Source organism: Heptranchias perlo, unplaced genomic scaffold (genome assembly GCF_035084215.1).
Source record: "Heptranchias perlo isolate sHepPer1 unplaced genomic scaffold, sHepPer1.hap1 HAP1_SCAFFOLD_358, whole genome shotgun sequence".
NCBI classification, from domain to species: Eukaryota; Metazoa; Chordata; class Chondrichthyes; order Hexanchiformes; family Hexanchidae; genus Heptranchias; species Heptranchias perlo.
The window spans coordinates 70638-82761 of record NW_027139370.1 but is presented as its reverse complement, the minus strand read 5'-3'; positions in this window follow the sequence as shown (position 1 = coordinate 82761).

Sequence of the window (12124 nt, the reverse complement as noted above, 5' to 3'; positions counted from 1 at the left end):
ATCCCAAACTAATCCCACTGCCCCACTGTCTCCCCACAGCCCTGTATCAATCCCAAACTAATCCCACTGCCCCACTCTATCCCCATAGCCCAGCATCAATCCCAAACTAATCCCACTGCCTGACTCTCTCCCCACAGCCCTGTGTCAATCCCAAACTAATCCGACTGCCTCACTCTCTCTCCATAGCCTTGTATCAATCCCAAACTAATCCCACTGCCTGACTCTCTCCCCACAGCCCTGTGTCAATCCCAAACTAATCCCACTGCCTGACTCTCTCCCCACAGCCCTGTATCAATCAAAAACGAATCCCACTGCCCCACTCTCTCCCCATTGCCCTGTGTCAATCCCAAACTAATCCCAATGCCTCACTCTCTCCCCATCGCCCTGTATCAATCCCAAACTAATCCCACAGCCGTGTATCAATCCCAAACTAATCCCAATGACCCACTCTCTCCGCATCGCCCTTTATCAATCCCAAACTGATTCCACTGACACACTCTGTCCCCATCGCCCTGTATCAATCCCAAACTCATCCCACTGTCCCACTCTCTCCCCATAGCCCTGTATCAATCCCAAACTAATCCCACTGCCTCACTCTCTCCCCATGGCCCTGTATCAATCCCAAACTAATCCCACTGACCCGCTCTCTCCCAATAGCCCTGTATCAATCCCAAACTAATCCCACTGCCTCACTCTCTCCCCATCGCCCTGTATCAATCCCAAACTATTCCCACTGCCCCACTCTCTCCCCATAGCCCTGTATCAATCCCAAACTAATCCCACTGCCCCACTCTCTCCCCATAGCCCTGTATCAATCCCAAACTAATCCCACTGCCTCAGTCTCTCCCCATTGGCCTGTATCAATCCCAAACGAATCCCACTGCCTCACTCTCTCCCCATAGCCCTGTATCAATCCCAAACTAATCCCACTGGCTCGCTCTCTCCCCATAGCCGTGTATCAATCCCAAACTAATCCCACTGTCCCACTCTCTCCCCATTGCCCTATATCAATCCCAAACTATTCCCACTGTGCCACTCATTCCCCATAGCCCGGGATCAATCCCAAACTAATCCCACTGCCCCACTGTCTCCCCATAGCCCTGCATCAATCCCAAACTAATCCCACTGCCTCACTCTCTCCCCAGAGCCCTGTATCAATCCCAAACTCATCCCACTGCCCCACTCTCTCCCCATAGCCCTGTATCAATCCCAAACGAATCCCACTGACCCACTCTCTCCCCATAGCCCTGTATCAATCCCAAACTAATCCCACTGCCCCACTCTCTCCACATAGCCCTGTATCAATCCCAAACGAATCCCACTGACCCACTCTCTCCCCATTGCCCTGTATCAATCCCAAACTAATCCCACTGCCTCACTCTCCCCCCATAGCCCTGTATCAAACCCAAACGAATCCCACTGCCTCACTCTCTCCCCATAGCCCAGTATCAATCCCAAACTAATCCCACTGTGCCACTCATTCCCCATAGCCCGGGATCAATCCCAAACTAATCCCACTGCCCCACTGTCTCCCCATAGCCCTGTATCAATCCCAAACTAATCCCACTGACCCACTGTCTCCCCAAAGCCCTGCATCAATCCCAAACTAATCCCACTGTCCCACTCTCTCCCCATCGTCCTGCATCAATCCCAAACTAACCCCACTGCCCCACTCTCTCCCCAGAGCCCTGTATCAATCCCAAACTAATCCCACTGTCCCACTCCCTCCCCATCGCCCTGCATCAATCCCAAACTAATCCCACTGCCTCACTCCCTCCCCATCGCCCTGTATCAATCCCAAACTAATCCCACTGCCTCACTCTCTCCCCATAGCCCAGTATCAATCCCAAACTAATCCCACTGTGCCACTCATTCCCCATAGCCCGGGATCAATCCCAAACTAATCCCACTGCCCCACTGTCTCCCCATAGCCCTGTATCAATCCCAAACTAATCCCACTGACCCACTGTCTCCCCAAAGCCCTGCATCAATCCCAAACTAATCCCACTGTCCCACTCTCTCCCCATCGTCCTGCATCAATCCCAAACTAACCCCACTGCCCCACTCTCTCCCCAGAGCCCTGTATCAATCCCAAACTAATCCCACTGTCCCACTGTCTCCCCATAGCCCTGCATCAATCCCAAACTAATCCCACTGTGCCACTCATTCCCCATAGCCCGGGATCAATCCCAAACTAATCCCAATGCCCCACTGTCTCCCCATAGCCCTGTATCAATCCCAAACTAATCCCACTGCCCCACTGTCTCCCCATAGCCCTGCATCAATCCCAAACTAATCCCACTGCCTCACTCTCTCCCCAGAGCCCTGTATCAATCCCAAACTAATCCCACTGCCCCACTCTCTCCCCATAGCCCTGTATCAATCCCAAACGAATCCCACTGACCCACTCTCTCCCCATAGCCCTGTATCAATCCCAAACTAATCCCACTGCCCCACTCTCTCCCCATCGCCCTGTATCAATCCCAAACGAATCCCACTGACCCACTCTCTCCCCATTGCCCTGTATCAATCCCAAACTAATCCCACTGCCTCACTCTCCCCCATAGCCCTGGATCAATCCCAAACGAATCCCACTGCCTCACTCTCTCCCCATAGCCCAGTATCAATCCCAAACTAATCCCACTGTGCCACTCATTCCCCATAGCCCGGGATCAATCCCAAACTAATCCCACTGCCCCACTGTCTCCCCACAGCCCTGTATCAATCCCAAACTAATCCCACTGACCCACTGTCTCCCCAAAGCCCTGCATCAATCCCAAACTAACCCCACTGCCCCACTCTCTCCCCAGAGCCCTGTATCAATCCCAAACTAATCCCACTGTCCCACTCCCTCCCCATCGCCCTGTATCAATCCCAAACTAATCCCACTGCCCCACTCTCTCCCCATCGTCCTACATCAATCCCAAACTAATCCCACTGACCCGCTCTCTCCCCACAGCTCGATATCAATCCCAAACTAATCCCACTGTCCCACTCTCTCCCCATAGTCCTGCATCAATCCCAAACTAATCCCACTGCCCCACTCTCTCCCCAGAGCCCTGTATCAATCCCAAACTAATCCCACTGCCTCACTCTCTCCCCATTGCCCTGTATCAATCCCAAACTATTCCCACTGACCCACTCTCTCCGCAGAGCCCTGAAGTAATCCCAAACTTATCCCACTGTCCCACTCTCCCCCATAGCCCTTTATCAATCCCAAACTATTCCCACTGCCTCACTCTCTCCCCATTGCCCTGTATCAATCCCAAACTAATCGCACTGCCTCACTCTCTCCCCATAGCCCTGTCTCAATCCCAAACTAATCCCACAGCCCTGTATCAATCCCAAACTGATTCCACTGACCCACTCTCTCCCCAGAGCCCTGTATCAATCCCAAACTAATCCCACTGCCTCACTCTCTCCCCATAGCCGTGTATCAATCCCAAACTAATCCCACTGTCCCACTCTCTCCCCATTGTCCTGTATCAATCCCAAACTAATCCCACTGTGCCACTCATTCCCCATAGCCCGGGATCAATCCCAAACTAATCCCACTGCCTCACTCTCTCCCCATAGCCGTGTATCAATCCCAAACTAATCCCACTGCCCCACTGGATCCCCATAGCCCTGTATCAATCCCAAACTAATCCCACTGCCCCACTGTCTCCCCATAGCCCTGCATCAATCCCAAACTAATCCCACTGCCTCACTCTCTCCCCATAGCCCTGTATCAATCCCAAACGAATCCCACTGCCTCACTCTCTCCCCATAGCCCAGTATCAATCCCAAACTAATCCCACTGTGCCACTCATTCCCCATAGCCTGGGATCAATCCCAAACTAATCCCACTGCACCACTGTCTCCCCATAGCCCTGTATCAATCCCAAACTAATCCCACTGACCCACTGTCTCCCCAAAGCCCTGCATCAATCCCAAACTAATCCCACTGTCCCACTCTCTCCCCATCGTCCTGCATCAATCCCAAACTAACCCCACTGCCCCACTCTCTCCCCAGAGCCCTGTATCAATCCCAAACTAATCCCACTGTCCCACTCCCTCCCCATCGCCCTGTATCAATTACAAACTAATCCCACCATGTAACTCTCTCCCCATTGCCCTGTATCAATCCCAAACTAATCGCACTGCCTCACTCTCTCCCCATAGCCCTGTATCAATCCCAAACTAATCCCACTGTCCCGCTCTCTCCCCATAGCCGTGTTTCAATCCCAAACTAATCCCACTGTCCCAGTCTCTCCCCATAGCCCGGTATCAATCCCAAACTAATCCCACGGTCCCACTCCCTCCCCATAGTCCTGCATCAATCCCAAACGAATCCCACTGTCCCACTCTCTCCCCATAGCCCTGTATCAATCCCAAACTAATCCCACTGCCCCACTCTCTCCCCATCGTCCTGCATCAATCCCAAACTAATCCCACTGCCCCACTCTCTCCCCATAGCCCTGTATCAATCCCAAACTAATCCCACTGCCCCACTGTCTCCCCACAGCCCTGTATCAATCCCAAACCAATCCCACTGCCCCACTCTATCCCCATAGCCCAGTATCAATCCCAAACTAATCCCACTGCCTGACTCTCTCCCCATAGCCCTGTGTCAATCCCAAACTCATCCGACTGCCTCACTCTCTCTCCATAGCGTTGTATCAATCAAAATCTAATCCCACTGCCCCACTCTCTCCCCATCGCCCTGTATCAATCCCAAACTAATCCCACAGCCGTGTATCAATCCCAAACTAATCCCAATGACCCACTCTCTCCGCATCGCCCTTTATCAATCCCAAACTGATTCCACTGACCCACCCTCTCCCCATCGCCCTGTATCAATCCCAAACTAATCCCACTGCCCCACTCCCTCCCCATAGCCCTGTATCAATCCCAAACTAATCCCACTGCCCCACTCTCTCCCCATTGCTCTGTATCAATCCCAAACTAATCCCACTGACCCGCTCTCTCCCAATAGCCCTGTATCAATCCCAAACTAATCCCACTGCCTCACTCTCTCCCCATAGCCCTGTATCAATCCCAAACTATTCCCACTGCCCCACTCTCTCCCCATAGCCCTGTATCAATCCCAAACTAATCCCACTGCCCCACTCTCTCCCCATAGCCCTGTATCAATCCCAAACTAATCCCACTGCCTCAGTCTCTCCCCATTGGCCTGTATCAATCCCAAACTAATCCCACTGCCTCACTCTCTCCCCATAGCCCTGTATCAATCCCAAACTAATCCCACTGGCTCGCTCTCTCCCCATAGCCGTGTATCAATCCCAAACTAATCCCACTGTCCCACTCTCTCCCCATTGCCCTATATCAATCCCAAACTATTCCCACTGTGCCACTCATTCCCCATAGCCCGGGATCAATCCCAAACTAATCCCACTGCTCCACTGTCTCCCCATAGCCCTGTATCAATCCCAAACTAATCCCACTGCCCCACTGTCTCCCCATAGCCCTGCATCAATCCCAAACTAATCCCACTGCCTCACTCTCTCCCCATAGCCCTGTATCAATCCCAAACTAATCCCACTGCCCCACTCTCTCCCCATAGCCCTGTATCAATCCCAAACGAATCCCACTGACCCACTCTCTCCCCATAGCCTTGTATCAATCCCAAACTAATCCCACTGCCCCACTCTCTCCCCAAGCCCTGTGTCAATCCCAAACGAATCCCACTGACCCACTCTCTCCCCATTGCCCTGTATCAATCCCAAACTAATCCCACTGCCCCACTCTCTCCCCATAGCCCTGTATCAATCCCAAACTAATCCCACTGCCCCACTCTCTCCCCATTGCTCTGTATCAATCCCAAACTAATCCCACTGCCCCACTCTCTCCCCATAGCCGTATCAATCCCAAACTAATCCCACTGCCCCACTCTCTCCCCATAGCCCTGTATCAATCCCAAACTAATCCCACTGCCTCACTCTCTCCCCATAGCCCTGTATCAATCCCAAACTAATCCCACTGCCCCACTCCCTCCCCATAGCCCTGTATCAATCCCAAACTAATCCCACTGCCCCACTCTCTCCCCATTGCTCTGTATCAATCCCAAACTAATCCCACTGCCCCACTCTCTCCCCATAGCCCTGTATCAATCCCAAACTAATCCCACTGCCCCACTCTCTCCCCATAGCCCTGTATCAATCCCAAACTAATCCCACTGCCCCACTCTCTCCCCATAGCCCTGTATCAATCCCAAACTAATCCCTCTGCCCCACTCTCTCCCCATAGCCCTGTATCAATCCCAAACTAATCCCACTGCCCCACTCTCTCCCCATAGCCCTGTATCAATCCCAAACTAATCCCACTGCCCCACTCTCTCCCCATTGCTCTGTATCAATCCCAAACTAATCCCACTGCCCCACTCTCTCCCCATAGCCCTGTATCAATCCCAAACTAATCCCACTGCCCCACTCTCTCCCCATAGCCCTGTATCAATCCTAAACTAATCCCACTGCCCCACTCTCTCCCCATTGCTCTGTATCAATCCCAAACTAATCCCACTGCCCCACTCTCTCCCCATAGCCCTGTATCAATCCCAAACTAATCCCACTGCCCCACTCTCTCCCCATAGCCCTGTATCAATCCCAAACTAATCCCACTGCCCCACTCTCTCCCCATAGCCCTGTATCAATCCTAAACTAATCCCACTGCCTCACTCTCTCCCCATAGCCCTGTATCAATCCCAAACTAATCTCACTGTCCCACTCTCTCCCCATAGCCCTGTATCAATCCAAAACAAATCCCACTGCCCCACTCTCTCCCCATTGCTCTGTATCAATCCAAAACTAATCCCACTGCCCCACTCTCTCCCCATTGCTCTGTATCAATCCAAAACTAATCCCACTGCCCCACTCTCTCCCCATTGCTCTGTATCAATCCCAAACTAATCCCACTGCCCCACTCTCTCCCCATAGCCCTGTATCAATCCCAAACTAATCCCACTGCCCCACTCTCTCCCCATAGCCCTGTATCAATCCCAAACTAATCTCACTGTCCCACTCTCTCCCCATAGCCCTGTATCAATCCAAAACTAATCCCACTGCCCCACTCTCTCCCCATTGCTCTGTATCAATCCCAAACTAATCCCACTGCCCCACTCTCTGCATAGCCCTGTATCAATCCCAAACTAATCCCACTGCCCCACTCTCTCCCCATAGCCCTGTATCAATCCCAAACTAATCCCCTTGCCCCACTCTCTCCCCATCGCCCTGTATCAATCCCAAACTAATCCCACTGCCCCACTCTCTCCCCATAGCCCTGTATCAATCCCAAACTAATCCCACTGCCCCACTCTCTCCCCATCGCCCTGTATCAATCCTAAACTAATCCCACTGTCCCACTCTCACCCCATAGCCCTGTATCATTCCCAAACTAATCCCACTGTCCCACTCTCTCCCCATAGCCCTGTATCATTCCCAAACTAATCCCACTGCCCCACTCTCTCCCCATAGCCCTGTATCAATCCTAAACTAATCCCACTGCCCCACTCTCTCCCCATAGCCCTGTATCAATCCCAAACTAATCCCACTGTCCCACTCTCTCCCCATAGCCCTGTATCAATCCCAAACTAATCCCACTGCCCCACTCTCTCCACACAGCCCTGTATCAATCCTAAACTAATCCCACTGCCCCACTCTCTCCCCATAGCCCTGTATCAATCCCAAACTAATCCCACTGTCCCACTCTCTCCCCATAGCCCTGTATCAATCCTAAACTAATCCCACTGTCCCACTCTCTCCCCATCGCCCTGTATCATTCCCAAACTAATCCCACTGTCCCACTCTCTCCCCATAGCCCTGTATCATTCCCAAACTAATCCCACTGTCCCACTCTCTCCCCATAGCCCTGTATCATTCCCAAACTAATCCCACTGTCCCACTCTCTCCCCATAGCCCTGTATCATTCCCAAACTAATCCCGCTGTCCCACTCTCTCCCCATAGCCCTGTATCAATCACAAACTAATCCCACTGCCCCACTCTCCCTCCATAGCCCTGTATCAATCCTAAACTAATCCCACTGTCCCACTCTCTCCCCATAGCCCTGTATCATTCCCAAACTAATCCCACTGTCCCACTCTCTCCCCATAGCCCTGTATCATTCCCAAACTAATCCCACTGTCCCACTCTCTCCCCATAGCCCTGTATCAATCCCAAACTAATCCCACTGCCCCGCGCCCTCCCCATAGCCCTGTATCAATCCCAAACTAATCCCCTTGCCCCACTCTCTCCCCATCGCCCTGTATCAATCCCAAACTAATCCCACTGCCCCACTCTCTCCCCATAGCCCTGTATCAATCCCAAACTAATCCCACTGCCCCACTCTCTCCCCATAGCCCTGTATCAATCCTAAACTAATCCCACTGTCCCACTCTCTCCCCATAGCCCTGTATCATTCCCAAACTAATCCCACTGTCCCACTCTCTCCCCATAGCCCTGTATCATTCCCAAACTAATCCCACTGCCCCACTCTCTCCCCATAGCCCTGTATCAATCCTAAACTAATCCCACTGCCCCACTCTCTCCCCATAGCCCTGTATCAATCCCAAACTAATCCCACTGTCCCACTCTCTCCCCATAGCCCTGTATCAATCCCAAACTAATCCCACTGCCCCACTCTCTCCACATAGCCCTGTATCAATCCTAAACTAATCCCACTGCCCCACTCTCTCCCCATAGCCCTGTATCAATCCCAAACTAATCCCACTGCCCCACTCTCTCCCCATAGCCCTGTATCAATCCTAAACTAATCCCACTGCCCCACTCTCTCCCCATTGCTCTGTATCAATCCCAAACTAATCCCACTGCCCCACTCTCTCCCCATAGCCCTGTATCAATCCCAAACTAATCCCACTGCCCCACTCTCTCCCCATAGCCCTGTATCAATCCCAAACTAATCCCACTGCCCCACTCTCTCCCCATAGCCCTGTATCAATCCTAAACTAATCCCACTGCCTCACTCTCTCCCCATAGCCCTGTATCAATCCCAAACTAATCTCACTGTCCCACTCTCTCCCCATCGCCCTGTATCAATCCAAAACAAATCCCACTGCCCCACTCTCTCCCCATTGCTCTGTATCAATCCAAAACTAATCCCACTGCCCCACTCTCTCCCCATTGCTCTGTATCAATCCAAAACTAATCCCACTGCCCCACTCTCTCCCCATTGCTCTGTATCAATCCCAAACTAATCCCACTGCCCCACTCTCTCCCCATAGCCCTGTATCAATCCCAAACTAATCCCACTGCCCCACTCTCTCCCCATAGCCCTGTATCAATCCCAAACTAATCTCACTGTCCCACTCTCTCCCCATAGCCCTGTATCAATCCAAAACTAATCCCACTGCCCCACTCTCTCCCCATTGCTCTGTATCAATCCCAAACTAATCCCACTGCCCCACTCTCTCCATAGCCCTGTATCAATCCCAAACTAATCCCACTGCCCCACTCTCTCCCCATAGCCCTGTATCAATCCCAAACTAATCCCCTTGCCCCACTCTCTCCCCATCGCCCTGTATCAATCCCAAACTAATCCCACTGCCCCACTCTCTCCCCATAGCCCTGTATCAATCCCAAACTAATCCCACTGCCCCACTCTCTCCCCATCGCCCTGTATCAATCCTAAACTAATCCCACTGTCCCACTCTCACCCCATAGCCCTGTATCATTCCCAAACTAATCCCACTGTCCCACTCTCTCCCCATAGCCCTGTATCATTCCCAAACTAATCCCACTGCCCCACTCTCTCCCCATAGCCCTGTATCAATCCTAAACTAATCCCACTGCCCCACTCTCTCCCCATAGCCCTGTATCAATCCCAAACTAATCCCACTGTCCCACTCTCTCCCCATAGCCCTGTATCAATCCCAAACTAATCCCACTGCCCCACTCTCTCCACATAGCCCTGTATCAATCCTAAACTAATCCCACTGCCCCACTCTCTCCCCATAGCCCTGTATCAATCCCAAACTAATCCCACTGTCCCACTCTCTCCCCATAGCCCTGTATCAATCCTAAACTAATCCCACTGTCCCACTCTCTCCCCATCGCCCTGTATCATTCCCAAACTAATCCCACTGTCCCACTCTCTCCCCATAGCCCTGTATCATTCCCAAACTAATCCCACTGTCCCACTCTCTCCCCATAGCCCTGTATCATTCCCAAACTAATCCCACTGTCCCACTCTCTCCCCATAGCCCTGTATCATTCCCAAACTAATCCCGCTGTCCCACTCTCTCCCCATAGCCCTGTATCAATCACAAACTAATCCCACTGTCCCACTCTCTCCCCATAGCCCTGTATCATTCCCAAACTAATCCCACTGTCCCACTCTCTCCCCATAGCCCTGTATCATTCCCAAACTAATCCCACTGTCCCACTCTCTCCCCATAGCCCTGTATCAATCCCAAACTAATCCCACTGCCCCGCGCCCTCCCCATAGCCCTGTATCAATCCCAAACTAATCCCCTTGCCCCACTCTCTCCCCATCGCCCTGTATCAATCCCAAACTAATCCCACTGCCCCACTCTCTCCCCATAGCCCTGTATCAATCCCAAACTAATCCCACTGCCCCACTCTCTCCCCATAGCCCTGTATCAATCCTAAACTAATCCCACTGTCCCACTCTCTCCCCATAGCCCTGTATCATTCCCAAACTAATCCCACTGTCCCACTCTCTCCCCATAGCCCTGTATCATTCCCAAACTAATCCCACTGCCCCACTCTCTCCCCATAGCCCTGTATCAATCCTAAACTAATCCCACTGCCCCACTCTCTCCCCATAGCCCTGTATCAATCCCAAACTAATCCCACTGTCCCACTCTCTCCCCATAGCCCTGTATCAATCCCAAACTAATCCCACTGCCCCACTCTCTCCACATAGCCCTGTATCAATCCTAAACTAATCCCACTGCCCCACTCTCTCCCCATAGCCCTGTATCAATCCCAAACTAATCCCACTGTCCCACTCTCTCCCCATAGCCCTGTATCAATCCTAAACTAATCCCACTGTCCCACTCTCTCCCCATAGCCCTGTATCATTCCCAAACTAATCCCACTGTCCCACTCTCTCCCCATAGCCCTGTATCATTCCCAAACTAATCCCACTGTCCCACTCTCTCCCCATAGCCCTGTATCATTCCCAAACTAATCCCACTGTCCCACTCTCTCCCCATAGCCCTGTATCATTCCCAAACTAATCCCGCTGTCCCACTCTCTCCCCATAGCCCTGTATCAATCACAAACTAATCCCACTGTCCCACTCTCTCCCCATAGCCCTGTATCAATCCCAAACTAATCCCACTGCCCCACTCTCTCCCCATAGCCCTGTATCAATCCCAAACTAATCCCACTGCCCCACTCTCTCCCCATAGCCCTGTATCAATCCCAAACTAATCCCACTGCCCCACTCTCTCCCCATAGCCCTGTATCAATCCCAAACTAATCCCACTGCCCCGCTCTCTCCCCATAGCCCTGTATCAATCCCAAACTAATCCCACTGTCCCACTCTCTCCCCATAGCCCTGTATCAATCCCAAACTAATCCCACTGTCCCACTCTCTCCCCATAGCCCTGTATCAATCCCAAACTAATCCCACTGTCCCCGCTCTCTCCCCATAGCCCTGTATCAATCCCAAACTAATCCCACTGTCCCACTCTCTCCCCATAGCCCTGTATCAATCCCAAACTAATCCCACTGTCCCCGCTCTCTCCCCATAGCCCTGTATCAATCCCAAACTAATCCCACTGTCCCACTCTCTCCCCATAGCCCTGTATCAATCCCAAACTAATCCCACTGTCCCCGCTCTCTCCCCATAGCCCTGTATCAATCCAAAACTAATCCCACTGCCCCACTCCCATTCCTCCTGTTTCTTGTCGATTCTTCTGGCGAAACTTGTGTGGAATTTATGGAGATTCAAGGCCCCGCCCCCTCCTGTCAATCATTTGGTGCCCGGACCCTGCCGGCGCCCCACGTGACCCGTCCACCCGCGGCCCCGCCCCCTCCTGTCAATCAACGCCCGCCACGTGACACGCCGCCATCTTGGTGAAGAAGCCGAGGGAAGAAAGTGAGCGGTTCAGAAGGGGGCGGGTTTACCGGGCGGGGAGTG